A 27,447-nucleotide genomic window follows, 5' to 3' on the forward strand; every position below is an offset into this window, starting at 1 on the left:
GCCTCTCTCAGATACTCCCCAGCTCCTCCAGCCCTCACATGCGGTCTCATACCACCACTTCGCCATTCAGGGGCGCGTGCTGGGGTTGGAAGTCATAACCAAAGTGGCTGGCTAGATATTTCTCCCCCTCCACTATTCTTTTACAGTGAAAATTTGCTCATTTCAGCTAAGCTAAAGTCTCAACATAGGGGAGGATTTTATCTAAACAAAACTAACAACTACTAACTATGCCTACTAGAGAACAGAGGGGATTTGGGTCAAAAAATCTGAGTAATTCCAATGGAAATAACACATCGTGATTATCAGTTCCCAGTCTGTTTCCCAGCCCGCCTCAGTCTAATGCCTCTGCCTACAGCCAGGTCCCTGCAAGCTCATTATCTCCATTTCTCTCTGGGTCACAGGGAGCAGCTTCTGGCTTGGCCTTGCCTTTGTCTGCCCAGCAAGCCTTTGTGCTCAGGGAGCTGGGGACGGGTCTGGTGGCCAAGGGAAAGCCACAGGATAGAGCACATCACACGCCAGTGCCCTTGTTCTCCTCCCCCAGTCGGCTGGGAATTGAGGCGACAATTATCTCGGCTTAATGAAAGGTCATTAATTCCTCAAGGCAGAGATTCCCCCAAGGAATGACAGCCCAAGGGTCAGAGTACTTCTTGCATCGCCAGCAATCAAAGCAAGACCACGTGGCTGAGTCTTCCCCAGCTCCGATGGCTGCTCAGAGGGCATTTCAGGAGCCTCTTGTTTTGTGACAGCTGGAATTACGGGCAGTTCTACTCAAAAGACCTTTTTATAGTGCAGATAGATGCTCTAATCTGTTTTAATGGGTTTGCCAGCAAAGCCTTTGACACATTCTCATTACAGTAATGCTTTAATGCAGAAACATTCATACGATTAGGATAAAGTCTTCAAAATCTTCTCTTTATGGAGGTTTTTTTTTTTATTATTTTATTACAACACCGGTTCTTAATGCAGTATCTGCATTAAAAAGCGGCTTTGTATGGACCAAATTGGTCCAGCTCCAGCCTCTAACAGAAAAACCACTTCCCAGTTACCAGGTCAGCACCACAGCTGGTGTAAACATGTCTCACCCTCCTCCACGAGCCAGGCTGAGCCAGGGAAGGAGTTTTTGCAGCCAAACGGTGCCAGCTCAGGATGTTATCCGGTTTCCATAGACAGCAAAGCATGCAGAGATCTTAGGAGTGAGCTGAGCAGAGCCCATGCTCCTTCACACCCCCCCGTCCCCTCAGGCTGTGAGCAGAGGGCAGGGTGATGATCACCTCACCACCTGCAGGTTACTTGCTCCCATTTCTTCCAGCTCCCCCAGTTACCTCCAAGGCACCCCCTGGCCCCTACCCAGCATGGCCAAGACAAACAGCACCTTTGGGTGCCAGCAAAGAGGGGAAAAGAGCTATGCAGCCTACGTAGCCAGTGAGCAGTCTGAACCACTGCCCTGAGTCTGTGAATTAAGGGAGAACACAGTGCAGAGCAAAGGTGAGACAACTTTTCGTGGCTAAGTCAATTAACCACAAGGTCTGTGCTCTCCTGTCAGTGCCAAGGAGCACGAATGTATCACGCACACAGTTTTCAGACCAGAGACTTCCTCTCACTGCCAGCAGAAGAGGATAAGGGCCAGCCAGTCCCACTGACCAGAGAGCACATGTGAAAAAAAACAAACAAAAAAACCACCTTCTCTGCAGGTGGAGTGGGTTCCTTCAACACCTTTATGTGAGCATAAGCAGAAAGCAGCTTGGGCACGTGGGAGGACACCCAGAAAGCCCAGGCTGTAGACTGCATCATTTCTTCCGTGGAAATCCTGCAGCTGAGTGCTGCTCCTCACCGCCAGGCTAAAAACAAAGGGCTTGCCATGAAACAGCCCCACACAGAGAGAGAGAAAATTGCTTCGCTGGCTCCATTACTCTCTTCCTCCACCTATAAAACAGACCCAGCAAAGAGAAGCAAGCAGCTCCTCGTTTAGAGAGGCCAGGAGGATGCTTTCATCCCACTGTCAGGGCGAGCTAAAAATAACCCAAAGGAGTAAGGTATCTGAAACTCGGAAGTTCCAAAGTTTCTCTTAAACAAAAGACAACAAAAACAGTTCTGCACTAGGACAATGCTTGTGATAAATTAACCAAATCCCTCTTGAAATTCCCTTCCCACCATACCACAGACCACGCTCCTGCACACCTTGCCCTTACAGCACTACCTTTTACTTAGCCCCTCTTTCTCTAGATAAGAGCTCTGCCCTGAGCAGCCCCCTCCAGGCTCCTACCACTTTCTGCAGTTCGCCAGAGGGTCTATCGCAGCAGAGAGGAGGATGCAAGATGTTTGTGCTGTCCTGCAAAATGTTTGTGCTGTCCTGCAGCCCGGCTCACACAAGCACAGACCTCGTGCTGCTGGCTGCCTCCCCCCTCAGCACAGATTAGCGCAGCTCCCAGCCTCAAATTAACTAAATTAAGTCAATTAGCAGAATAATCCCCTTTGGTAAAATAGCCCCACCAACAAAAAAAAATTCTTCCTGAAGTCTCAGCTATTCTCGAAGTCGTGTCCCAGCATCCTCTGGCTGTCCCAGACAAGGCTGACTCTTGGTTTGCTGGAGCAGAGGTTGTCCCCGCACCCTGCAGGCACCTGAGGAGAAAAGGGATATTTAAGTAAGAAATGAGATTATTCCCACTGTCAGCAGCAGAGACGAAACACTGCCAGTCCCAGGAGCCCAGCACAGGTGACTCGGGAGCATTTCACACTCCTTGTAGCAGGAACAGAAAGAGCAGAGGGTGCTCAGCAAGCACGGCTCACCCTGCAGAACAGGGAGCGATCCTGCTGCAGGCAGCAGAGGTTCAGTAAGGGATGTAAAAGCGCTGTCTCAGAGGGCAGATTTATTCTTAATGGGAAAAGCAAGGAAAACCCTTGCCTCCTCATTTCGCTGATGTGAATGAATTTATATTGGCTTAAAATAATATTTCAGCCGGCGATGACTGCCAGTAGAGGGGGTCATGGGTTTTCTGTTTGCCCTACTGAGAAGAAAGGGCTCTCATGAAAGGCACGGAGAGGCAGCACCCCGCTGCCAGCAACTTCAGCTCCGGGGCCGGGAGCAGCAGGCAGCATCTCAGCTCCACGGGAGCAAGGAGGAGCCCTCTGTTCCCCCAGCGGCCTGGGGAAGGGTACGGAGCGATGGTGCGGGGAACGGGGCTGGGCTGAGCCCCCTGTGGCAGCCCCAAGGGGAAATGCCCTTCCAGAAACGGAGCACGGAGCAGCTCACTGCCCAGATGCTGTAATGGGGCAGGACGTGTCTGAGGCGCTGCGGCTGTCAGGGAGGGGCTCAGCTTCATGTCCAGCTCTGCTGTGCAAGGGGGGGCACGTGGTTCCCTGGGCACCCCATAACTCTAGAGCCTGCCAAAGCCTGAGAAGGTTTCCATCAACCTCAGAAGCTCTGCAGGAGGCCCATTGCCGCAGCACTCAAACTATCGACCCTGTACAACCAGGGAACTCAGCCCCACCTGCACAGCACCTTCACCAGCTCCGTTTTGTAGGACAGGTCGGAACCACCACGAGCCCAGACAGCTCACAGGGCGTACCAAAACCCTACCGGCTCATGGACAAGGCAAGTGGTGAGGCAGTGCTTCTGATAAGCCTGACTGCCCAGCTTCCAGCACAGGCCCGTTCACCGATCTTTCCACGTTCAGCCAGTCCCCATCGCGCCCGCAGGCTGCAGCCTCGGCCATCTACGAGTACGAGTGGTGACCTTTTTTCAGAAGCAGCCAGAGCCCTACGCCCACCCCTAGTGTCCCGTGGTGTTCCTATTACTCACTGGAGTCAGAGGGACCCCAGCCTCCCCCCGTAGGGCAGAGCATCCAGATCTGCAGGGGCCGTGCAGCTTCCTGGCACAAAGTCGTTGTTAGTGTGTTAATTAGCTGCTGCCAAACATTATTAAGCTTCAGCATGACAGTGGGACGTCAGCACCAGAGCCAGCAGCACATCTGCTGAGGCAGCAGCGAGATCCTGATCCGGAGGCTCGCTCTTCCCTTCCCCACGGCCGCCCAGCTCCCCACTCCTGCATCCACAACCACCAAAACCTGGGGATTTCACCCCAAACACCAGCTAATCGGGGGCACCTCAGAAACAAGCTGAGCAGGGTTCCCCAGGTTATTGGGAAATCTGCCACTCAAAAAGTCACCAGTGATGGGGAAATCTGCCACTCAGAAAGTCACCAGTGATGCTGCAATGATCAGATCCCAGTCTGGACCCCCCAGCCCACTTCTTATCAACCAAATCAAGTGCCTTACGTTGTCAGGGCTTCCATAAAATCCACCAAGGCACAGAAAATCAATTCATCATTAGACTAGCCAGGCCACAGAGGTAAGTTTGAAAGGTTTGCCAATAGAAAAAAAAAAAAAAGAAAAGAAAGAATCTGGTGTTTTTTTAGCCCTAATCCAACCCTCCCCTTCACTTCTTACCTTCAAGCTCAAAGCTCTGTCAGTAAAGAGCCGTCATCAGGACAGGAGATGCATTAGGGTCAGCTCCATCCCCACCTGCTGTCCCCAGTGGGTGCTGCTCTGCTCCCTGCTGTCCTCGCCCCATCCAGCACTTGCTGAGGCAGAAGGGATGAAGCCACTTCGCAGGTGATAGCACCCTGTTGGTAAAGGGGGAAGAAGTGAGACAGGATAAGCCAGCTGTACAGCTCCACAGCCTAAGCTGACCAAGTATCCCCTTACCTCAGACACTTTCTAAAATGCTCAGCTGCATCTTAGTCCCTAAGGGACTTAACCATCTTAGTCCCTTCATCCTCTACCAGACCTCGTAGGTGTCCAAGCCCTTGCTGTTGCCATCCCTATGCTACCCTGCCATTCCTAGAAGTGGGATCATCCAGAATTAAATGAACATTTCTGGAGTTCGGGGTTAGACTAACTAGGCAGGCATTTCTCATGCAAAACAGGACAGCAAAAGTAAATCTATCAGGGAAAAAAAGGCACAGCAAGATCCCCTTGAGACAGGCTACACAAAACACGAAGGCAAACAGGTATACAACAATGCAAAATGCCAAACTGTAGCCCCCCCTTTTTTTTTCTTTTAAGTTTTAAAGAAAGTAACGTTATTCAACATTACTGTGATAGAAAAATCAATTTCTTTGCACCAAATTACCTCTATTTAAATAGATTCATTTTATGCCGATTGCCAGAGAAATGCATCTTCTATTGGCAGAAAAGCAAAGCTCTTCGCTTCTTTTAAACGAAAGCAAAGCTTCGCACAATGTGTTACCAGCAGGGAGGATGTCGAGGGGCTTTATTTCGTACTTAGTGCTCTCAGTAATGCGGCTGCCTACGTAGCTTCAAAAGAAGCAGGCATTTTTACAGTTAAGAGGCACACGGAGCTTTGCGACATCAAACAGCCACCCCACCAGCACCCGGCCTGCTGAATCAAGCAAAGGTTCTTCCTCTCTTTCCTCTTCTGTCCGGGAACGCTGAGGGTTGGGGAAAATGAGCCGAAAGCGAGTGCTCGCCTGCAGCACCGCAACTGATCCAGAGCCCTGCATCCCCTGGCTGTCAGAGGGACACCGGCTGTGCTCCTGCCTGTGCTGAGAGCAAGGAGCTTAAACCTCTAAATGTCTTCAGCCCCCCCGCAGCAGCCCCCCAGCCCCTCGCTGCTCTCCCAGCCACAGGGGAAGCAGGAGATGTGGGGAAGCAGGAGATGTGGGGAAGCAGGAGATGCGCGGAAGCAGGAGATGCGCGGAAGCAGGAGATGCGCGGAAGCAGGAGATGCGCGGAAGCAGGAGATGCGCGGAAGCAGGAGATGCGCGGAAGCAGGGACGCTGCCACGCAACCGCCCAAGCCAGGCTGAAGGATTGGCACGGGCTCTCTGCACCATTAACGACTTGTTAATGGCAGCAAGGAGCATTTGCAGGAATAACCTCTATCTGTCACGCCACGCTCAGCTGAGAGCAGAGCCAGGAGCACTCAGCAGGGCTCCAGAGGCCTTCCTCCAGCAGGACCTAGCCAGGCAGGACAGGAGCCACCCACTGAAGGTTTACTGATGGCCTGAACACCCTCCCCATCACACCCCAAAGAGCCAGGGCATGGGGAGATGCTTGGGGAGCCCCCTCAGCCCAGCATGCTTCCCAGCGCTGCCACCCCGCTCCGGGAGGGGTGCTCAGCATCCCTGGGTGGCGCGGGGAGGGACGCAGAAGGGTGACCTCGGGAGGGGGGGGGACAAGGGCAGAAGTAACTGGGCTCCTCCCTGGAGCCTGCAAGATGCACGCAGTGATCCACGGCCTCCAAGCAGGATGCATACCACTGTTTTCCCCGATTAATCTTCAACTGCACACTGACACGGAGGAATCAGAGAGAATAATTAAGAAAAATGCCGGGACACAAATTCAGTTAGGGCCAAGTCAAGAGCACTTAAATATCCAGGAATAAACACGCCTGACATCCAGTTGGAAAATTATTCTTTCCGAGTCATTGTTCACAAGAATGAGCACTTGACAGTCAGCCACCCCATCCTCCCCGCGCTGAGGAACACCAGAAATAGGCATTTTGCACACATCAGCAAGGGAAGTTTCCTTTCCAGGCAGGGCACAGCTCGACCCAGACCCAAGGACGTGGTAGGGCTCCCAGGGAAGAGCACCAGAGTCACTTTTGCGTGTTTAAGGTGCTCTTACAAGAGCTCCCACCGCAGCCCTGCAAAGCAGTGACTTCCCAGATGTGCCCTTGGATGACCCAGGCTGAAACGGGTGTGAATGGCCAGAGACAGCAGCTCAGGGGAAAAGACAACCAGCAAAACAAGGCGGATCTACCCCGTCCAACTCTTGCACCTGCCAGGAAACTTCACAGGAGGCAGCAGGCAATAACTCAGCCCAGCAAACAGGAGCAATCTCACACTGCTCATTCCAGACTGGGCAAAACAGAAAATCAATGAGGCGCTCTGGGTTTGTGCCAGTGTCAGGGAAAGCATCACAAAGACAAACCCAGTGGGCTTTTTTTGCTCTTGGCTCTCACCGGGCTGAGCGCATGCTCGGCTTATTTTCCACCAAGAAATGAGCCTGAAGATTGAAATCCCCCTTCGTGTCCTCTGAATTCTTCCCCTTGCTCTTTCTAGTGCCTACCAGTGTCTTTTGCCTTTTGTGCATTTCCTTAAGTCTTCTCTCCAGCACAGAAGAGCTGATCTTCAGCCGGATAATGAAAGGGCAACGTGCAGGGCCCACGGGTCCCAGCAGCTCGCAGGGTAACAGAGATAGCACGGAGTGCTCAATTGGCAGATAAAGAGCTAATCCAGACAGAAAATTGGTTTTCCATAATATGGTGTTCTGCACGAGGAAGCAGAATGAGGCTGGACAGGGCGGGGGCAGGATGGGACCCAGGCGGCACGCAGACGAGTTACGAGCACCACAACCCATCTGCAAGGAGCTGAGCTGCAGGCACAGCGACCCACAGGGCACAGAGAGACCTGACCCAGGCACCGGGGCACCACGGGAGCCTGGGGACGTGTAACTGGAGCAGAGCGCCTTCTCCAGCACCAACACGGGACAAGAAACAAGAGCAAAGGAAAGGAAAGTAGAGCTGGAAGGAGGCAACGTGAGGACAGTCCCTCAGCAGGGACCACCTCATCCTAACCTCAAAACCAGAAGGCTGATTTACACCCTGAAACAGCGCATTCTCCAACGCTTGCATTTCACAGCCTTTGCTCTGGGGACTAACGGCACATCCACACCCACGCCTACGCGCCAGAAGGGACGCCGTGCACTTCTGAACCGCCGGGGGGTATTTCAGGAGCACGTTGCACGGGGTAATTTGTCCTTTGACGTTGACCTGAGAGGTGAGGGAAGAAAAAAAAGCGTCTCTCTGTCGCAGTTGAATCAGCAACAGCAGTTGTGAGATTACACAGCCCGGTTCCCTTCCCTCGCTGAATATTGGGTCAGGTCCCTCGGTCCTGCAAGAGAAGGGCTGAACCGTGGGCCCGGCGATTAACATGCAGGAGAGAGGAGAGAACCAGGGCTCATTTTCAACTTGTCAGGGCCCGCAAAATAAATTACAGAATAAAATCCCAGAATGACAGAATAATGAGCAATTCATTTGAAATGTAAAATAAATAGGTAAATCTCCAGTGAGCTGGCAGAATAAATGGGGTTGAGCTGACATTTGGTGATTAAATTAAACAGTAATGACCTCATGAATAATGGGCAACAGGATTGAATCTGGAGGGCAATATTTTCTTAAGTGGGGGGCAGAGGGCTGAGGGACAACATATCCAGCAAAAGGCAAGCTACACATTTATTTTTTAATCTAATTCTCTGCTGAAACTCCCCACTTCTGAAAAGCTGCAAAGCCCTGAGGACAGTTGGGGGCACAGGTAGGAGCACAGGCTGCACCGCTCCCTTTGGGGTGGGGGAAATCACTAGGGCACACGCTGAGCATCCTTCCTAGCAAAGCACTCAGCCAGCCATCCCCTCCCATGGGACTCCACACCAAATTCAGGGCCAGCTTTTCAAGCTTTCCCTGCCCACGGCTGCCGGTATTATGTTGGTATTATTAAAGGATTATGTTATCAGTGCTTCTAGGGTAATGACAACTGCTGTTTCTTGACCTGCAGCTCTGAGCTTGTTCTTTCACTTATCAGCTACAGACAGAGCCTGTCACTGACCCCTGCTGTTAATACTAGCTAAATCTACTGGTGTCCCAAGATGCCTTCCCCTTCTCGAAGCAGCAGGATCCTTGAAGATATGGGGCCAATCTCTCCTTTCCCAGCCAAAACCTCACACACTGGCAGCCTGGGCATGCAGCTGACGCAGGGAGTTTGTTTGCTTTAACTTAGCCATTGACCACGGCAGGTATGAAAAGAGATTTTCATCTTGGCTCGAGGCCAGAAAACCCTGTTCTGTATCAAGCAGAGCAAAAAACAAACAAAAAAAACCAAACTAAACCAAAACAAAACAAAGATGGTTTCAAAACAAAGTTCAGGGTTTCAGAAAAGAGAAGCACTGAAACCCACAGTCTTTATCTTCCTGCCTCACTTCACTAGTGCCATCCATTCACCAGCTCTCACTCTGCATTTCATTTTGTGATTCTTTGTGACCCGACCGTATGCAACCTGCCTGGATCCGCATTGCCTCGAGTCCCCAGGCAGTCTCACTGCTCAAGCTTTATTCGAGAAGAGGGGGACAGCAAGACTCAGACGTGCAATCTCGAGGTACAGAGGCCATTCCAAGATGACAAAGGAGGATAATTAACTCATCGAGACAACATCCACTTTGGTAAATATTGCCAAAGCAATGTTTCATTTAAAGTCTGCAGCACAAAACAGATGAGCTGATTAGGAACTGTTCCATTTGCTAATGCAGAACCGCTCACTGGCCTAATAACTTTTCCCCCCGCAAATCAAAGCTAAGCAGAAGTGTTGCCACAGGCCAATAGATTGAGAGCTGGGAAATAAATCTCAAGATCTACAGAGATATAAAACCTAATAATTCTATTAAGATCAAGTTAAGACAATTAAATACTGGTGAGACATCAAAAAGCTAAGTAGCCTGGAGAAGTTGATTTTTATAAATGAACCAATTCATTTAAGTCTATGCCTTCATAAATTGCATTTCATTCTTGCTGTGCATCTCAAGCCCCAGACCTCTCTTGCCCTGTTGGCCAGTCCCGTGCCCTGCTAAGGGAGCCACCTGGGAGCAGTGCTCCTCTTGCTTACGCTTTTGCCCCGTATCAGGAAGGAGCAAGCTGCTCCTGTGGCTAGGGAAGTTGGTAAATGAACAGGTAATTCAGCATTTCTGGCCCTCCTTCAGAATCAGAATGAATTTATGTTTCAAAATGCTTTACTGGCCTGTATTACCATTCTCCACACGTCTCTCCTCTTGACCTTAGTCTCTCGGTGCCTCTAAGCTCCTATCTCTAAACTGAGGAATATTACCCCATAGGGATGTGATGAAAAAAGGCAGATAATTAACGCTCATCAGCGCTCCAGGACTTTGACACAGAAGATGTTACGCAGATGTGAAGAACGTCAGCAGAAATACCAAGTTTGATTAGAGCAAGTGACAATCCCGGGGGTGTGGATGCCCCATTTGCCCTAAATACCAGCAGGGGTCTGCCCCTGTCCTGGGTAACGATTACCTGGATGAGCTGATACACGCAGAAGATAAATTGGGCCTTCTGTTGCTTGGCTGGTGCGGTTAACAAGGCCCAGTGACATCTCTCCAGATCTAAGCCAGGCAGGAAGCACTTGCAGAGCTGACTGAGCTCAGGACATTTTCAGAGCCGACATGCAGCAAATCCGTTCTGTCCCGCAGGGCCACATGGACAGGGCTGGGCACCCACTGATGGTGTGTGGGGAGGGAGCCTCCAAAGGCATCCCCCCATCACACACCTAGCCCCTGGCCTCCAGACCTGCCAGGAACTGAAGACAGCTGCTCCAGCTCAGATCCAGAGCACCACCACGGGTGCTGCCAGCCCTCCTCCCCCAACCCAAATGCCTTCAGAGGAACCAGCGAAGGCAGCTGCCTTGGTCCTCACCACCCTGCCGCTGCAAAGGGCTTTCCTTTCTCCTAGCACGCCAGGACCACAGCTGCCTCCAGCAGCAGAGAAAGTAACTTACATGAGCAGCACCAGGCAAGCAGGCTGAAGGGGATTTAACTACACAGCTCCCTGCAAAGTGAAATCCCTACAACACGCTCGTCACAAAGCCAGGAACAGCCACGCAGCTGATCCCTGCACATCTCCTGCTCTCTCTGGGTAATGCCGCAGCCTCAGCCTTGCAGGGCTCAGTAAAGCTATTCCAAACTAAACCCCTGCCCCAGTGCAATGGAAAAAAAAAAGTCATTGGGCTAAATCCCTGTGCATCATCCCCTGATGCTAGGAGACCAGCAAGTTTCTGCTCACCCAGTTTGTTCTACTTCACAACAGCTTAGGAGAACAGGACAAGCAACACAGATGATCAACGTGACATAACTCACCCTCTCCTAACCTCTCTTTCTCTCTCCTTCAGCCTCCTGCTCTGCCTGACTAGCTGCATCCTCCTCCCCTCCTGCTTTTCCAGGTCTGTAAGCTTATCTGGACAGCCTCACAGATTAAGAGTCCTGACAAGGAACATCTCTCATCGCAAAAAAAGAAAACCTTCATCCAGCCAGCAGTATGAAAGAGATGAAAAGCAAATCCATTAGGAAATACCTAGGCTCAATTCTGTATCCTTCTGAAAGGCAATCCTGGGGGCACGTCTGGTGTTCCCCTGTGCATCCTTCCCTGAGGCCCCACTGTCTCCCACCCAGGCAAAGACCCTACGAGGGGTGGGTGGTTGAAAAGCCCCAGGGCTTTCCAGCACGTGCTGGATTTGCTGGGGTTGCAGATTCCAGCAGAGGCAGAGTTTTGAAGACAGCCGTGGCCCTGGCAGAGGCCCAACAGCAGAGTCCCACGCACCCCCAAAGGTTAAGAGCAGGCAATGCTTTCAGAGACCTTCCTGCCAAAATGTCAGCAGATTCTGCATTGCCAGCAGCCTCAACAACAGATAATAACCACTCTAACAAAATAAAGCGGCTAATACACCTGAAACAACATCTAGTAAAAAAGGGAAATTTAATTGGAAATGTTGTCTGCAATTTAAATGTCAAAGGAGAAATTGCTCCTGCGCTTCCTGCTGTTCACAGCCATAAACCAGCAGTTTCTGGGGGAGACAAGGAAAATGTCAAGGAGGCGCTTTGTGCTTCAGCTCCCTGCACTTGCTGAGCCCTGTTCTGCGGGCAGTCCTTGCCCCAAAGGTCTGTTCAAGTTTGCATTCCCACATACTCAGCCAAAAGCCTTTTCTGCAGGGTGACCAGAGTGCTGCCAGGGATGAAACAGGGCTGGGGGCTCCCAGCTCCTCGCTTGCAGTGCTCCGACTCCTGCCCCTTTGCTTCAAATTGCACCCAATGCCATGGGTGCCCTAACCCCAAAAACCCCAAAGGCCACAGGAAGGATGCACAGAGGAGGGACTTGGGCAGAGGCAGCTCTGCAGTGACTCACGTGGCAGCTGCCTCACCAGCCGGCTCCAGCCGTGTCCCTTTCCCCAGGGACCAGCATTTTGCGCTCACACAAACCTGCTGTAGCCAGCAAAGTTCAGGGCCGGGGCAGCCGTGCTAGCACCACCATGTTCTGCTCTTCAGTGAAGGTAAATCAAAGCGAAGTCCTCTTGAGGAAATGTCACATCCTGAGTGGTTTTTATTTATTTGCCTGCAAGCCAGCAGTTGTTTAGACATACACCCAACTTCGTTTGTTTACAGTGCTAAAACTGGAGGCATATTTTTCTTTTTTTTTTTTTTTTGTATCGATGACTTAAGCTAAACCTCTTATTTCTTGGACTTTCTTATTGTGAAAAGAACAGAGCACCTGCTACATTAATACAGAGAACGCCTTCAGATCTGTGATCACACAGCAGCACATTTCCCCCTCTCCCTCCCGCCCCAAACACCCTGTAGCACTCCCACGCAGCAGCCACAAAGACAGCATAATAAGGGCCTTTTGTTCCACGGATAAACTCCACAAAGGGTTTATGCAAGGGGCCCCAATTCCATGTGCTCGAAGGTGTTAATTAGGAAGTAACACAAGATGGAGATGAAAGCAGGTGGGAAGGTTGGTTGCAGGATTACCAAGGTCACAGCACTGCATTTTGGTTTGGAGTTACTGACTTGCATTCGTGCTGGTTGTGGAAGGCAACAGGAGTTATGTATCATATGTAATTCTCAACTCCTCTGCTGAATAATCACATTTATTGCATGTTAGAAGTGAGCTTAAATTGCATCAGTTTGGAACACTTCCCACCCAATCCACTGAAGATAAATGTTTTGATTAAACTGAAGGTTTTGGGTGATTATTTTTGGGGTGGAAGGGACTTTTTTTTTTTAGAACCAGATCTAGAAAACCTGAGGTTCAAAAAAAAAAAAAGAGATGATTTGCCTTTCATTTGGAATAAAATCACTTAAAGCACACGTATCAGTGTTTCCTGTAAAATTCAGGTTCCCTCTTCTGACCTACTTGAGTTGAACACCTTGTTGGCTTTTCTCACATTCACCCACGCGCAGCCTGAGAAGCCTCGTGCTCCACTTGAAAACTTTTTGCCAGGAAAGCGAAATAGGTTACAGCTGAGGTATTTCAGCTGCAGACGTACAGCAGTGGGATTCTGAGGGGCCCAGGACAGCAGCAAGGGGACCCCACAAAAACACGACTGAGCATACTCACACTAACAGGCAGCATTCAGGGTAAGCCCCCATTCAGAACATGAATAAAACCTGACTCCTATAAACCACGTATGGGATTGCAGGGGACGGGTGAAGATTTTCTCCCCTTCACGTCATTCTGACCGCCTGCCAAGAGCCAGCCGGGGGAGCCTGGCTCCCCCCCAGCCTCTCCGTAAGCTGAATTTCCACAGAAACATGCTTTTGCCTGGAGACTACAGCAGAGTGAAGCCTTTGCCTCCTTCTCCCCACAGCCAACCCCCGGGCTCCCCACAGCCCTTGGTTTAGCAGCAGAGGCCTGGTGCTGCTGCTCAGCGCGGTGGACAGGAGGTCAGGCCCCAGCCCTGCAGCAGTGGGGCTGCCAGCCACCTCCACACCAGGGCCTGTGCTCCAAGATTGTTCTTGCCCTTTTTTTGCTTGTTCTCCTCTCAAGGCAGGATCAGGACCCAACGACAGCAAGGTGACAGCACTACACCGCCTGGGAAGACCCGTCCTCTCCCCCTCCTACAAAGGTCACTGCTCGCTTCCACTGCTGCCAGCTGAGAGCGCACCTTGTAGCAGGCTCCACAAAGGGAGAAGTTATGTTATTTACATGAAAGCAGGGCTCAAGTTTACATTTCAAATGCCCCCTTTGGAAAGGGTACAGAGCTTTTTCCCTTGGAAGAGCAGCTGTGACAGCAGGAGTCAGCGCAGACAGACACAAAGGCCCAGCTGACGCCCGGCCACGTACCTCAGGCCCTGTGCTCACCGCTTTGAGACCCTCTGGTCCCACGTTGGGTGGTGTCAGATCTCAGCCCAGCTGTACAGCAACACTCGCTGCAGCACGTAGCATTTGCCAATCTTGGCATTTATGCCAGAGCTCCTTGCGGCATCCTTTCCAGAAGCTGAACGTGGGCAGAAGATGGTGCTTTCAGCACGGCTCCCACCAACCCCATCCATGCACTGAAGGCAAAAGCCAGGGAAACCTCCCTGTCGTTACCTGCTTCCTCATTACAAGGTAGGGCCAAGAGCATTTTCATCATGCAGAGCACTTGCAAAGCTCAAAGCATTATTATTATTATTATCTATAATTAAAGGATCCCATTTGGCTCACAAGGGCACTGCCACATGTGCTAACCAGTGTAAGTGTGTTTTCAGGGGCATCTCCTACCTCACCAGACAAGGACCTTTTGGAAGCTGCTATTTGCTGAATACTCAATTAGCACATCATTCCCTTCCGAAGCCTCACTGGAGCAAACAAAGCCCAATCTAAACAGTATATCAAGATCTACCACAAACAACCTTTCCAGCGATTGCAGCGCAGGTTTACAGTCTGCACACTCAGCAGAATGTGCGCTCGCTGTGAAGGTTACGGTTATTAAAATGCACGTAGATCACCTGCTTAGAGTCCTGAAAGCTACAGCCTTGGCAATTTGCAGGCAGACGGATTCTCATCTCTGATTCTCATCTCTGCTACACCAGCACCGTGCCGGTGCCACCCTGAATTTTAGTGGAAAGTTTCCCAGGTTTGCCCTGGAGTAACGAAGATCAGACCCTGGTCATGAAGGGAGACAGAGCAGGTATTTTATTTATAAAGCCTCCCACACTCTGCCTCCCTGCAAATCACACTCCTGCCAAGTGAAGCCTGCACACTGAAACCAGAATTAAAATACAATAAATCACTGTAAGAAAAGAAAAAAGCCAAAACCCTCATCCTCATAACATTTCCGCAGATCAGGACAATTGAGTACAGAGGATCCAATTAGGAATGAAGCAGAAAAGGCTCAGAAGAATGATAGTGCCAGGGAAGCCGAGTGGCTCCTTAAAGGGCTACGTTTGCGAGCAGAGTGGTACCGGGTGCTCCAGAGCACCTCATTCCTGGGTGTCCCATCCATCCTTTGGACAAGCTCAAGAAGGATGAAGGGCAGAAACCTTCTTAAGGCACCTGTTTATGGTGCAACAGCATCCTTGCAAATTAGCAGAGCAATCTGCCCAGCATTGCACAGTGAGGTTTACATCTGTCCCCTGCCTCAGCCAGTCGCATCCACTTTGACTGTAATCCTTCAAACCAGCTGCATCTTCCCCTTCACAAGGGCAGCGGGCGGCACAGGGGAGCCCTCATCTCAGCCAGGCCAGAGGGGTTTCCAGAACAAGCAACAACACCGTAATCACAAAGCACGCTGCTCCAGGGGCAGGTGAAATCCCAGAATAAAACCCAAGCAAACAAAACCCACCTCTCTCACAGCTCCCGCTTGCCCAGAGCCACACCAGGGGAACACCACTGCCCTTGAAAAGTTTGTGATCTGGCGTGCACCGAGGTTGCTCTGGAAGGCTATTCCTCACCGAAGATAAACAGTCCTGTGCTCAGCAGGGCATCGGAGTGTTTACAGATTAAATTTTTTTTTTTCCTGAAGAACATCTACTCCATAAAACAACAATTAGCTGCACTCTGAATTTACGAGTGTAATTTGCGATGCTGTTAAAGCACGGGCAGTCGTGGCTCCCACACAACGGTAATTGTTTGCATTGCTCGGAAGGAGCCAGAACAAGACATGCTGCTGGCTGCTGGGAGGGGGTGATAGGACAAGGAGCCAGTGCTGTCCTTCACAGGAGAAAACCGCTACCACCTTCACAGGGCAGGTACTAGCACCATTATCGCCTGCAATGATGCAGTGATCCCCAAAACATTTGATTTCCAACACAGTGGTGAGAAGGATTTTGTTGCGGGTTGGTGACTGCATTAATCTGCTTGGGTTATAGCAGTGAGAGCCAGATGAGGCACTGAGGAAAGGTAGAAGTTAAACATTTGAGGGAAGCAATAATAATTAGAGGACTCCAAATCATTTAGAAATGAATGAAAAAATATTAGGAGTGGGGTCTCCCTGCCTGAAGCAACTTCCTTAAGTAAACGTCACCAGAGTCTGATAAGAAATTATTAGCCTAGAAACTTAGATGTCTCCAGGGGGAACACAGGTATTAAAAGAAATGAGCCTTGATGGAGTTAATGGTGTTTTCTTACAGCCAAGCTCCCTAATGAAAGTGAGCTCATTTACATACCCAGCCACTCAGCACTACCCGGTGCCAGCTAGCCAGCAGCATCCTCCTGCAGAGGGAAGGAGGGCAGAGGCACCAAGAAGCACCTCTCGTTTAAATCCCCTGCTGGCACAGCACTAAGCATCCCTGCCCACCACCGGCCGCCCCCAGTTCGGGGCGAGCTCCGGGGTACCAGCAGGGCGGCTGCAGAGCTGGCAGAGAAAAAGAAGTGGTTTTAACATTAGCAAGAGCTTGTGAAGCCAAGAGGCTGTTTCCAAAAGGAAAGGAAGAAAGGTTTTCTAGTTCATAGCTGCAAGGTATTTACCTTAATGTTAAGTGACAATTGCTTGCAAAACAGTATTGCGGAAGCTCCCTGGAGGCATTAATCAGAAGTTGTATCTCCCATTCTTTGCTCCTGCTAAGCACACAGAGTGACAGATACTTAGAGATAGCACTGCGGGGCAGGGGCTTTCATTCACAGGCTGCTATCAGCAAAAACATTGAACTGCCACTGGAGTTCCTAAATTGAGAGCTTAAAACCTTTGTGGGTTTAGATCTGAAGCCTTTCCGTGGGTTTCTGAAGACCATAACCAATGCTCTGACCACCAGAAATCAAAGCGGTCTGTTACCAAGCGAAGTCCTTCTGAAGGCTGGCATTCCCGGGTCTGTCCCCAGGGCTCCCACGAGCAGGATGTGCTGCAACCTGCAGCTGCTGGAGGAAATCCACGCTGCTGCCAAGCCACTTCTTTGACCAGAGGGGTTCTGATGCAGGGAGGGAAACGGGTCACTCCCAAGCCTCTCTCTCCATCTGCAGGGAGAAACAGGCTGACTCCACTACAGCTACCAGAGAGACAGGATTATTAATACTTTTTTTTTTAATTTTATTTTTAATTACCCAGACAGTGAGGAGGCATAGGGAACGGCAGCATAGAAGCTGCATCCTTCCTCTATGGCCCCCACCCCTCCTGCCTGCCAGCAGAGAAACAGATGGTCCCTCCAGGTCACGGCTCCTCCAGACTCAAAGCGTGCAGCCCAAGCCAAGAAGGCAGAAATAAATAGCCTGAAAATTAATGAAAAAAAAAAAAAAGATTTCATACAGAGGAGTTGGTGCCGTCTGGCCACGGGAAACACACGCACCAGGAAAAGCCAGCAAGTCACAGCACCATCGCTGCCAGCCAGCACTAACATGATTTTCTGCAAGGAGGGCTGGGGCTCCTTCTGCACGATGAGGGCAGGGTCAGTGCTCCTTGCTCAGAGCCAGCTTCTCCACACAAGCCCTACAACACTCATGGCGGGTCCAACCCAAAGACTGTGTTACTGGGATGCTGAAGACCTCATCCCAGTGGTCTTCCAGCCTTTGCCTTTCTCGCCAACTCCTCATCCCCACTCCAGTTCGGGTCCCTTCCTCAAGCTGCTGCTCACCTCCACTGCCACCATCTTTCCCTGTCATTTCCCACCCGCTCGTTCCACCTTCTCCCTCCACTTCTCATAATTGGATCACTGTAAGATGTGCTGCTGGGTCTGCTTCCCTGCAAAATATACACGAAATAAACTGTATTCTACCAAGATGGTGCTTTAAATCCTTATTTCCCTTCATTGTACGCATCTTACAGAGTCATTTTTAAATTGCAGAACCATGTCTACAGATTTACGTGCGTCTTTAAGGTCTAATTTCCATAAAAAAACAACTGCAGAGTGTTCCTTATGCCCCAGGGCATAGCAGATACAAGGAGAACACCTAATGAATTAAAAATGTTTGGATAAAACTTATATAAACTCTTACATATGCTAATAAGATGAAAGGCTATAATTATGAGCTGAATTGTGTACTGACACAAGTAGCTCTGTGCAGTAAGCGATAGAATTTCGGTGTCCTTGAAGCCAAAATAACACATTGTGAGAAGGCACCTTCCCATAAATCTCTCTCTAAAGTCTTTTCAACACCTTTGGAGCACAGGAGATGCTAAGGGATGCAATAACGACTTCTCAGTCAGCATGAATTTCATCTTTATAGGGATCACCCCCTATTTAAGGGCACCTTTCCGCTTCTTACAGAGCACTGACAGAAGGTAATTATAAACTTTATCTCGCATGATTTGGATCATCAGCCGGCATTCAGAGGAAAGGTACACCTAAATGATGTGTGTATGTGCATGGAGGGGGATATTCTCACCAAGTTTCAATACACTGATCTTTTCATCCAACATAAATTTTTAATGCAGGAGGAATTTAATTTTGTAATACAAAGCTTGGAAGCAATAGAGTTTGTGTAAACAGGCAGCCACAGAGAGACTGCACTCCACAAATATGTACTGCCAACAAAATCCATTTCCACAGCCATTTAATTCATGAGTTACTGTCCATCGTGCTCAAAATATAATCCTCCACAGCACTCAGCCTCCCCATCCGTGGCAGTGAACAGCAGTGCCTGCGGCACTGCTCAGGGTGTTGCCAATTTAGACCGCAACCTTTGCGCGGCGCCGTCCTGCATCGACAGCCTCGCGCTACAAAACCCACCCATGCAACGCGGGGCTCGCAGAAGGCAGCACTACACCCACAGAGGGATGTCCCCTTCCCTGCTGCACTGCCATTTCGTCCCATCGCCCTGGGCAGGCATCTCTCCCCGCCTCAGCTGTGGGCCTGGGACAACATCTCCCTGAGGAGGAATTCATTAGCGTTTTTTAATACCTCTAGTATTAGGGTGATGAGACAAAAAGTCCAGATCAATTTATTAACGCCATCACGTGCCTACAGAAGGGCTAACTGTGCTACTAGAGTTCTCCAGGTTTGCTCTGGCAAGTCCGGACCTCCTGGCAACTAAGTCGACCAAGGTGAAATACCAACTGTTGACCTTCCACGAGCACCTCAGGGCTCCAACCTTAGCTCCCCACGTCAACATACACGGGACAGTCAGCCCGTCCCCTGAAGTATTTACAACCTTTACAGGCAGGCCAAGACGAAAAACGAGGGGGGAAAGTCATGCAAGGACAGAAGCTGGCAGCAGAGGGGGGGTAAGGCAGGACTCCCAGCACACAGCCTGGCCATCACAGCAGCGATGGGAGAGCACCGCGCCTCCCCCTCGGGTTGGTCTCAGGCGCCACATAATCATCGCCCCGTTTTTAATCAATCTGGGGACACGTTGTTCCCTTACAGCTATAATCAGAACTCAGCTGCATACATTTTTTTTCCCCCAGTACTATAAACTGCAAGGTTATTTAACAACACCGTCTCAATCGGCTACCTGGAGTTAACACATACCAAAACCGTTATTGTACGAGAAATATGCAAAGACTGCAGTCTTTCCCAGAGTCCTTTCCTTACCCTCTCCTTGCCACAGTGATGGAGGCAGTCAGCACTTTCTGCGCTGATCAATACCGCATTTGGATGCGACCACCACTCCCATCAGTGCCTCAATTACTGAGGCAGGAGTTTGCTCCTGCACACCTACCCCTTTATTGAAAATAACACCATGCACGCTGCCCACGGAAACAATACCTGCGGGAAATCATTAACCCACTAATCTGAAATCAATTTAAAGTCCATTTGCCTAATGACATGAGCACTGTAAATTATCTATGAATTGTTAATATATGAGAAAATGGCATCAGAATTTTTGTTTTATTAATTGGCTTTTCCAGATGCAAGTTATTTCTAAAGCTTTATAATCCATGTCTCTTGCTGAAAAAAAAACACATTAAAACCTCCTTAATAAGATGCCTTTTACGCCAAGAAAGAGTAAAATGAGTAAACCCACTCTTGTGAACACTTCAGTGTGAGGGTTTACACATTCATCCTAGTAATTAGAGAAGGAGAAGTCATGGGGAGAGGGGAAAAAAAGGTCCTTTGAGTGCCTGTTCACGTTCTTGAACAAAATTGGTTCCAAGCACATTTGCATTTTTCTGAGGCAAAAATCCCTGAGTGCAGACACGGACACCAGCCCGGGTCACCTCTCCCATCTTCCTCCTTGGCAGGCTCAGCCTCCGAGCTGGGAAGTTCACCCCCCTCAGCAAATATTTGAGCGACAGACATGCTAGCTAAAGCATTAGCACAAAATGATTGTCAGAGTCAGTGTCTGGGGACCAGGCTACGATTTCTTTGCTGATAGGCGGTTATTAGAGACTAACTTTCCCTATCAACTTCAGTACATCTACTTCTAGTGTGGGTGTGCAGAGACCTGCAGACTAATTTTTGCCATACCATGTACCCAGGCCCCCAAAAGATATATCTAGTCAACTCCTCGTTTGGTCTGTAATTCACTTGGATGTGTGGCCATGATCTCTTCATGCAGTACTCCAGGAGTACTCCTACCCCATGCAGCTGCTTGGGAATTGCTTTCACACCTATCCGCGGCCACCCACAGAAATCAAGTCCATGCCACTTCTCCACCCCATGCTAACAGGGCAACCTGGCCGTAATTTTCAAAGATTGATATCGACCAACAAAAAAACAAGCGCGATGTGCTCGGGGTTTGATTGAACCATGGAGCAAACGCACCTGAGCTAACTGAAGCCTGCAGAGCCACTGGGCACAGACCCATGGCAGCCCCAGCACTCACCTCCACCCAACAGTCAGGAAAAAAAGTCTCCTAGTGCACCATGACGACCCTGACAGGAAGAAAAAAGAGGAGCACTGATTTTGGCTGCAGTTTGATGTTCAGCAAATCTTTCAACACTCGATTCCCCACCTGTGGGTACAACTGGTAACGAGACCTGAGCTGGTCCAGCCCAGGAGACAGCCAGGCAGCAGGGACAGGCGCTGCTCAGCAGCGCCTCAAAGCCCCAGCTTGCACCCTGGGGGAAAGGCAAAGCCGTGAGGGGTTTCCCAGATCAGGTGTCCAGCAGCAGTTTTCAGATCTGGAGGTCAGATTGCTTCCAGCTGTCTGCAGAAAGGCAAGTGTGCTCCCAGTCCAGCTGCAATGCCGCTCATTGCACCCAGGCACATACACAAGGATTACTCCATGTAAGCCAGCTCTGCTCACTCTTCCTTTTAGGATCTGACCCCCAAATCCCCCCAAACAGCAGGAAGGTTCTCAGGAGTGCTGTGCACTGAGAAGAGATGCATAAACGAAAGCTCCTCCGTGCAGTGACCAACCACTCCCGCACTCGGGCAGCAGCTGGCACACACAGAAAGCTCCATTTTCACCAAAATAGAAAGCTGCAGTCTCCAACCTTCCCCCTTCCATTAATGCTCTATTTAAGACAGTCTTTGAATGTCTGGATTACAAACCCACCCCCTTCCAGCAACCCCCTTTCCCAGACAGCCCTCCCCTCTTCTCTGCTAAATAGATACTAAATATAAATATATACCGGGGAGAACTCGTTGGGAAAAACAGGGGTGGGATTTTTTTTTTTAAAAGCTTCTCCCTCCTTCATCTAGTCTGAAGAAACACACGCACAGACACAGAGCGCCTTTGTTGGCTGCTTTCATGGCTCCCAAGTGGGAGCTCGTCCGCTCACTGGCACGGCTCCCGCAGCTGCGTGCAGTGCTGCCTTACCCTCCCCAGGAGACCGCCGGCCCCGCTGCTGCTCTCCTCCAGCAGACCGCAGCCCTGCCCTGGCAGCTCAGGTGACGAACGCAGTCATGGTGAAAGAAAAACTGCCAGCTGAACGCTGGCCCTATTCCCCGATCCCCTAGTGAAATCAATCCGGTCGGAAGAATTCCTGCCTGCTGATATGCTAATATTTTAAATAAGCTTTAATTGGCTTCCAGACGCTACCAGTGTCACTTGCACACCCGGTGCCAGTCCTCACTGCTGTCAGCCCCATTGTGCTGCAGCTCACACCCTGCACCTCTGCTGTAGAGCCCCCAAAAGAAGAGATGCCAGTCCCCATTGCTCTGCTCGCCCCATTTGTGACCTGAATATATTTCCTTTGTTGTGAAATCACAGCACCACCTATTCCAATCATTTCACAGTTACCATTTACAAATAGAACACCACCGTGGTGGGGGAGAGCAGGTAAGAAAATTCAGCAGTCCTTGCGGTTGGAAAGAGCGTGAAGGGCAGGGAGCGTGGGTGAAGGCACGTGTAGGAGATCCGAGTCACATAATCTTTAGCCAGCCAGTACCCCCCTGCGGCTCCTGTAGGGCTCAGTCCGAGAGCCCACTGATATCTCTGCAATGACTCCAAGCTGTAGGTAATGTACCTGAACCGTCTTGAGCCTAGGACAAGAGCTCTGCAGTGCTCCAATTGTCTTCAGCTCCTGCTACAGCAGATGTATTTGGCCAGCACATCTTCCTCCTCCTCCTCGCTATCCCTGAATTCTGTTCCCTGACCCCCACATCCCTCCCAGCTAATCCACTGTGGAGAGAAGGCAGCATAACCCAGAGCCTGCTGCAAAGCCCCTGGCAGCTAAGGCACCAGGGAACCTCAAAGCTGTCTCTTACTAGGTACAATGCAAGGCCTTGCCAAGATCCCTGGGAACATCTTACGTTTTATGTTTATTTTTCAGCGTGATCATCAAGCAAGACAGCGAAGAGACTCGTCGCCATCCATCACGAGCTTCATTGTTTAGTAATAAGATGTATTACCCCCTTGCAGCAAAATAACACTCCAGCCAGAGCTCCCATTTGTTATGATCTGGCTGACTGGGACAGCTGTTCGTGTCAATGCTGTAAACACTCCATTTGGAGCAGAGACAGCAAGTTTTAAGTGCTAATAAATGGGACTGCAGGCTGCTGAGCGCACACGAGGTTAGTGGCTAGTCACCACCAGCCCTCCCTCACGGGGCCCCTTGCTCATCCCTGCTCCGCTGCTGCCTGCCCAGCTCCAACGCCCCCCTTACGACACAGCACAGGGGAGCGCAGCCCTGCCTGCCCCGTCCCAGCTCCATTGCATGTCCCCAGCCAGCTGCTGCGTGGGCCGGGAGGATTCAGTGCTGGAGCAGCAGGGGGATGCTGCTTCCTCAGCTCGGCAGGCATGGGGTCAGCACAGCAGCGCTAGAGGAGGAACTTAGGTGTCAGCGCACATCTGGAAGTAGCTGTGTCTGCTTTTCTGCACTCACCTTTATCAGAAGCAGCCTCAGCAGATTAGACAGAAGGGCGAAAGCTTTCCAGAAAGCACCGGTGGACTTCTCCAGGAGCATATGATGCTAACCTAGGAGAACAGGTTAAATTAAATGCTTAGCTTGGTCTCTGATCTTGTGCCTTCTGTGCTTTCCAGGGTTGGAGGCACGCTCTTATCTCCAGCCTATTACTCACTTCAGCAACTGCTCAGCCCTAAACCTAAATCTCCAAAGAAGCAAAGGCCCAGCTACTGGTGGCAGCTAGAAGCTGATAACAGCATACTAGGGGGGTCAGAGATGATCTGACACCACACCACATGCCTAAGCACATGCTGGGGCTGTTCAGAGCACATTTTCTCTTGCCACATGAGCTTGACCATGGCCAGCCTAACACCTGCCCCAATGAGTGCAGCCTTCCTGCATTCCCAGCTGGAGGCAAGAGCCCTGGGACACTGTGAGGGTGCCTGCACGCACGGTGCTCCCACCCTGGCTGCAAAACAGCTGGCACAGCAAGGGCAGAGCCTCTGCAGAGCAGCCTTCAGTGATGCACGAGGGCCTTGTGGCAGCATCCATCAGTGGATTTCAGAGGTCACAGCCTCACACATTAGACACAGATGTCACTTCCATTTCTACAGCAGAAAAAAAAAAAGCTTAAAGTCACAGACAAAGCACTGGCAAGATATCTTGATTTATCATCGCTGTCATTCTAGGGATTCACAGTAGCCTGAGTTTACCCTTCAGCTCCTTCGAGAGGTACATGAACAATAGGGGCAGGGGACAGGTCCCACCTCTAAATCTCTGAGGAATTCAATCCTTCAGGAAGGCTGCAAGGATTAAAAAAAAGAAATCAGCTCTCCAGTCTCTGCAGCAGCTTGAGAAACTGCCACCAGGAGCAGTTCACCCCCCAGAGAGCATGCAGTGGGAGCACTGTGAACCAGCCAGAGCAGCAGAGCTAGCTCAACAGCACTCGCAGGAGAAAAAGCCCCTTGGGTTTTCACACAGTTTGATCAGACCCACAATCTCAGCTGATTGCAGGCAGCAGTGTCACTACACCCAAGGACCTGGACTGAGTCTAGACAGAAACAGATAAAGACATGAAACACAACCAAAGCACCACCATGCCACTGCTTTCTCTTGTGCAGCCTTGCAGCTTACAAGGACTCTGTCTGGCCCAGAACTTTCCACTCTCCAAACAGAGCTGGAAAGGAAACCCCACAGGCATCAGATCCTTCAGCAGCCTTGGGCTGCATCACATTCAGGAGATTATCACAATCACAGGTGACACTCTAGGAGATGAACCACAGCCGCTCACCCTCTCATGACAAAACTACATCATCCATCAAGCAACCTCCTTGAAGCAGAGCAGAGCAGCAGTGAACTCATCACGCTCCTGAACACCACCACGGGACAGCCTGAGCCTCTCACTGCTCTCCCATAGCACAGAGCTGTTCTGACAAGCTGTGCTCAACACTGAGACAACAAACTTGGGTCCAGACTCAGGCATTTGTAGGCAATTAGCTTGTGCTTTGACTGCTTGATCAGCTCACAGCTCTTTTTTCCCCCCCTTCTCGTTTGTTATCTGCAAATAGCTCAAGGGAAGCCCAGGCTCACACCTTGAAAAGGGCCCCCCGGAGCCAGCACAAGCCAGCTAACAGGTGGGGAGTGGGTTCAAGAGAAAGGAATCAAGTCTCTGCTGCTCTTTGCATCCAACACAACACAGCCCCTGGGAGCTCAGAAGCCACCAGCTAGAAAGGCCTGAAGTCCTAACGCAGACACACAACCTTCCCTCGCTGTCACCTTGTACTCGCTCAGCACTAAGAGATTCCATTGAAAATGCCATTAACATTTAAGAAAGGAAAAGAGCACTCTGCACAACCCAGGCTATGAAAAACCCAACCCCCTCCACATCTCTGGGGTCAGCCTGGTATAATAAATAACCTCACAGCACCTCATCTGGGTGGGGGAACTTAGCCACCAACAGCCCCCACCTGCAGCGATCTTTGGTGATGGTGAACGAGAGTGCCCACACCTGGAGCTGAGTCCAACACCGAACATAAACTAACAGGTGTTAAAGTAAAGCCGTCACTGAGAGCTGCTTGCCTTTCTGCAGAAAGAATGGAGCCATGATGCTCGGTGCCCCTTCAGCGGCTGGATGCCCTCACTCCTACCCTCACCCTGGGGACTTCGAGGCTGCCACATATTCTGGTGAAAGAGGACATGACCCAGCCACCTAAAACCAGAGTCACTACAGGCACCACAACCCTTCCTCTCCGATGTGCCCCCCTCAGCTAGTCAGACATGCAGCCACATGGCGGTATCCTGCCTCCTGCCAGGCCTTACCCACCCCTCACAGTTACCTCAGGACTTCACTTTCCAGAAGCAGAACATTTCACGTTTGAGGCGGAGGACATCTCTGCTGTCTGCCTAAATCACAACCTGCTTGTAATTTAGTTCAACCTCCTCTGCTGCCCGTCGCAAGCAGGGGTTTACGGCGCAGTTCACCAGCTGCTGCCTTTCGGCCCAGCCAGGGCTGCGCTTCAGCAGCTGACAACCAACCCCCCTGCTGAAGGGCTTCTGTGCCCCACGTTCAGGTGTGAAACCCAGACCTCCCAACACCTTCCTCACCCCAACCCAGCCTCCCTTTGAGAGGACTCCTTCGCTGCTTTTCTCCCTACCATTGCCCATCGAGGTGCTGCCCAGCTCCCTGGCCCTTCCTGCTGCACACAACGCCCTCAAGCATGTTCTTATGCTGAGCTCCTGAGTAAGTTTGCTCTGACCTGAGAGGAAAAAATAAAATAACAAGAAATAGACATGGTGTGCCGGTACTTAGGAACACAATGCACAAGCCTCCCACTGTTTTGGGCTTGTTTCACCTCCTGCAAAGGCTGACAGCCCCTCCAGCCCACGCTCACACCATCCTCAGGCCTCGGGGGAGCAGATAAAATCTGTACAAACAGCCCTGAGGATAAGAGAGGAGCACCCACTCCTCACCCATCTGTTGGGGCACTCTGTTCAGCAATCGGGTCCCTGGGATGTGTCACCTGCAGGGTCACAAAGCACCAGGGAAGGGGCAAGGGTGACCTAGCTCGTGGCTGAGCCCCTAGAGGGTGTGGGAGTGGGCAAAGCACAGGGGAGACACAGCACACTGCTCTTTTCGTGTGGTAAAAAAAAGAAAAATAAACATACCAGGCTGCTTTTCCTCAGTGCAGGTGAGTCAGAGGAGCCGGTGCAGGGTTTAAACACTCCCTATCTCCAAGTTATGCCGCCTGCCCCAGCCTGGTACAGGAGCACTCACCCGGTAGCAGCAGCCCCTCAGCACCTCTCCTCAGCACGGCCCCTGTGCTTTCACTGCACCCTGATGGAGCAATGGCTGCACCTGGGCTCATGCCTCTCCTCACACCAATGCATTGTGCAAAGGCGTCATGCATCGTGCACGTTTGCAGCCCTCCCACCTTCCTCCCATACACCCTGAAGTCTGTCAGCCACAGGCATGCGACCCTGATAGGAAGCAGCAGTGCCCGCACCCCCTGTCCAAGTGCCAAAGGGCAGGATCTGTGATGATTTTTTTTCAGTGAGGAGGTGGGTTTTTCCTTTCTGAACCACTGATTTGGGGTTTGGGTTTGGGTTGGGGTGGAGGGGAGCTGTAGCAGGCACCAGCTGCAGCACCCCAGGGTGCCTAGCCCTGAGTGCTGCGGGGTGCTGAGGAGGTAACGCAGACATCGCTGTGCCATAGCTCGACGGAAGTCCAGGGGGGATTTGCTGCAGGTGATGAAGACTTCACACCAGACGTGCTCACCTGGAAGAAGAGATGGGGCCGTGCCAAATGGCAGGCAGCAGGTCTCAGAGCACGGGCCGTCAACGTTGGCACAGGGGCTGTGCCAACGGCCCGCCATGGACAGGCTCCCGCAGCCAGAAGGCAATTCCTTCCTGTCTCTGCCAGCTTGAAACGAACAGCGAGCAGCTGCTGCCCCATCTAATCCATCCTCCGAGCCCTTTCCCCTTTCCCAACCCAGCAGCTATATACTGAGAAGCCACAGAAACCTTGCCCGTAACTTGGGCCGCATCTGTAGAAGCTTTTCAAGCTGAGGGCTTGAAAATGTGGGAGGTTGCTGCAGCGTGCTGGCCTTCCCAGTGTGCGCACACCCAGGGGAGGGTGCTGCGAGCAAACCTCACTCAAGCATGGCTGCAACGAGAGGTAAATGCTTGGCACTCCTCTGCGTGCATCGGTTCAGTGCGGGCCCAGGAGGT

General features: G+C 51.0%; 1 long non-coding RNA gene across 3 annotated transcripts; it reads right to left on the reverse strand.

Annotated features, from left to right (window-relative positions):
- Nucleotides 1–2,152: 2,152 nt before the first annotated feature.
- LOC136786863 (uncharacterized) lies at nucleotides 2,153–26,574 on the reverse strand. 3 transcript variants are annotated; one of them, XR_010826344.1, is made up of 5 exons: nucleotides 26,386–26,574; nucleotides 25,875–25,976; nucleotides 23,200–23,291; nucleotides 4,446–4,621; nucleotides 2,153–2,619 (listed from the first exon to the last, which is right to left on the reverse strand). It is a non-coding gene; the product is annotated as an uncharacterized lncRNA (long non-coding RNA). The 3 variants fall into 3 exon arrangements; XR_010826345.1 differs by lacking the exon at nucleotides 25,875–25,976 and having other exon boundaries at nucleotides 26,386–26,570; XR_010826346.1 differs by lacking the exons at nucleotides 25,875–25,976; nucleotides 26,386–26,574 and adding an exon at nucleotides 24,512–25,864.
- Between the last annotated feature and the right edge of the window lie 873 nt (nucleotides 26,575–27,447).

The sequence above is a fragment of the Anser cygnoides genome, chromosome 23 (genome assembly GCF_040182565.1).
Source record: "Anser cygnoides isolate HZ-2024a breed goose chromosome 23, Taihu_goose_T2T_genome, whole genome shotgun sequence".
Lineage (NCBI taxonomy): Eukaryota > Metazoa > Chordata > Aves > Anseriformes > Anatidae > Anser > Anser cygnoides.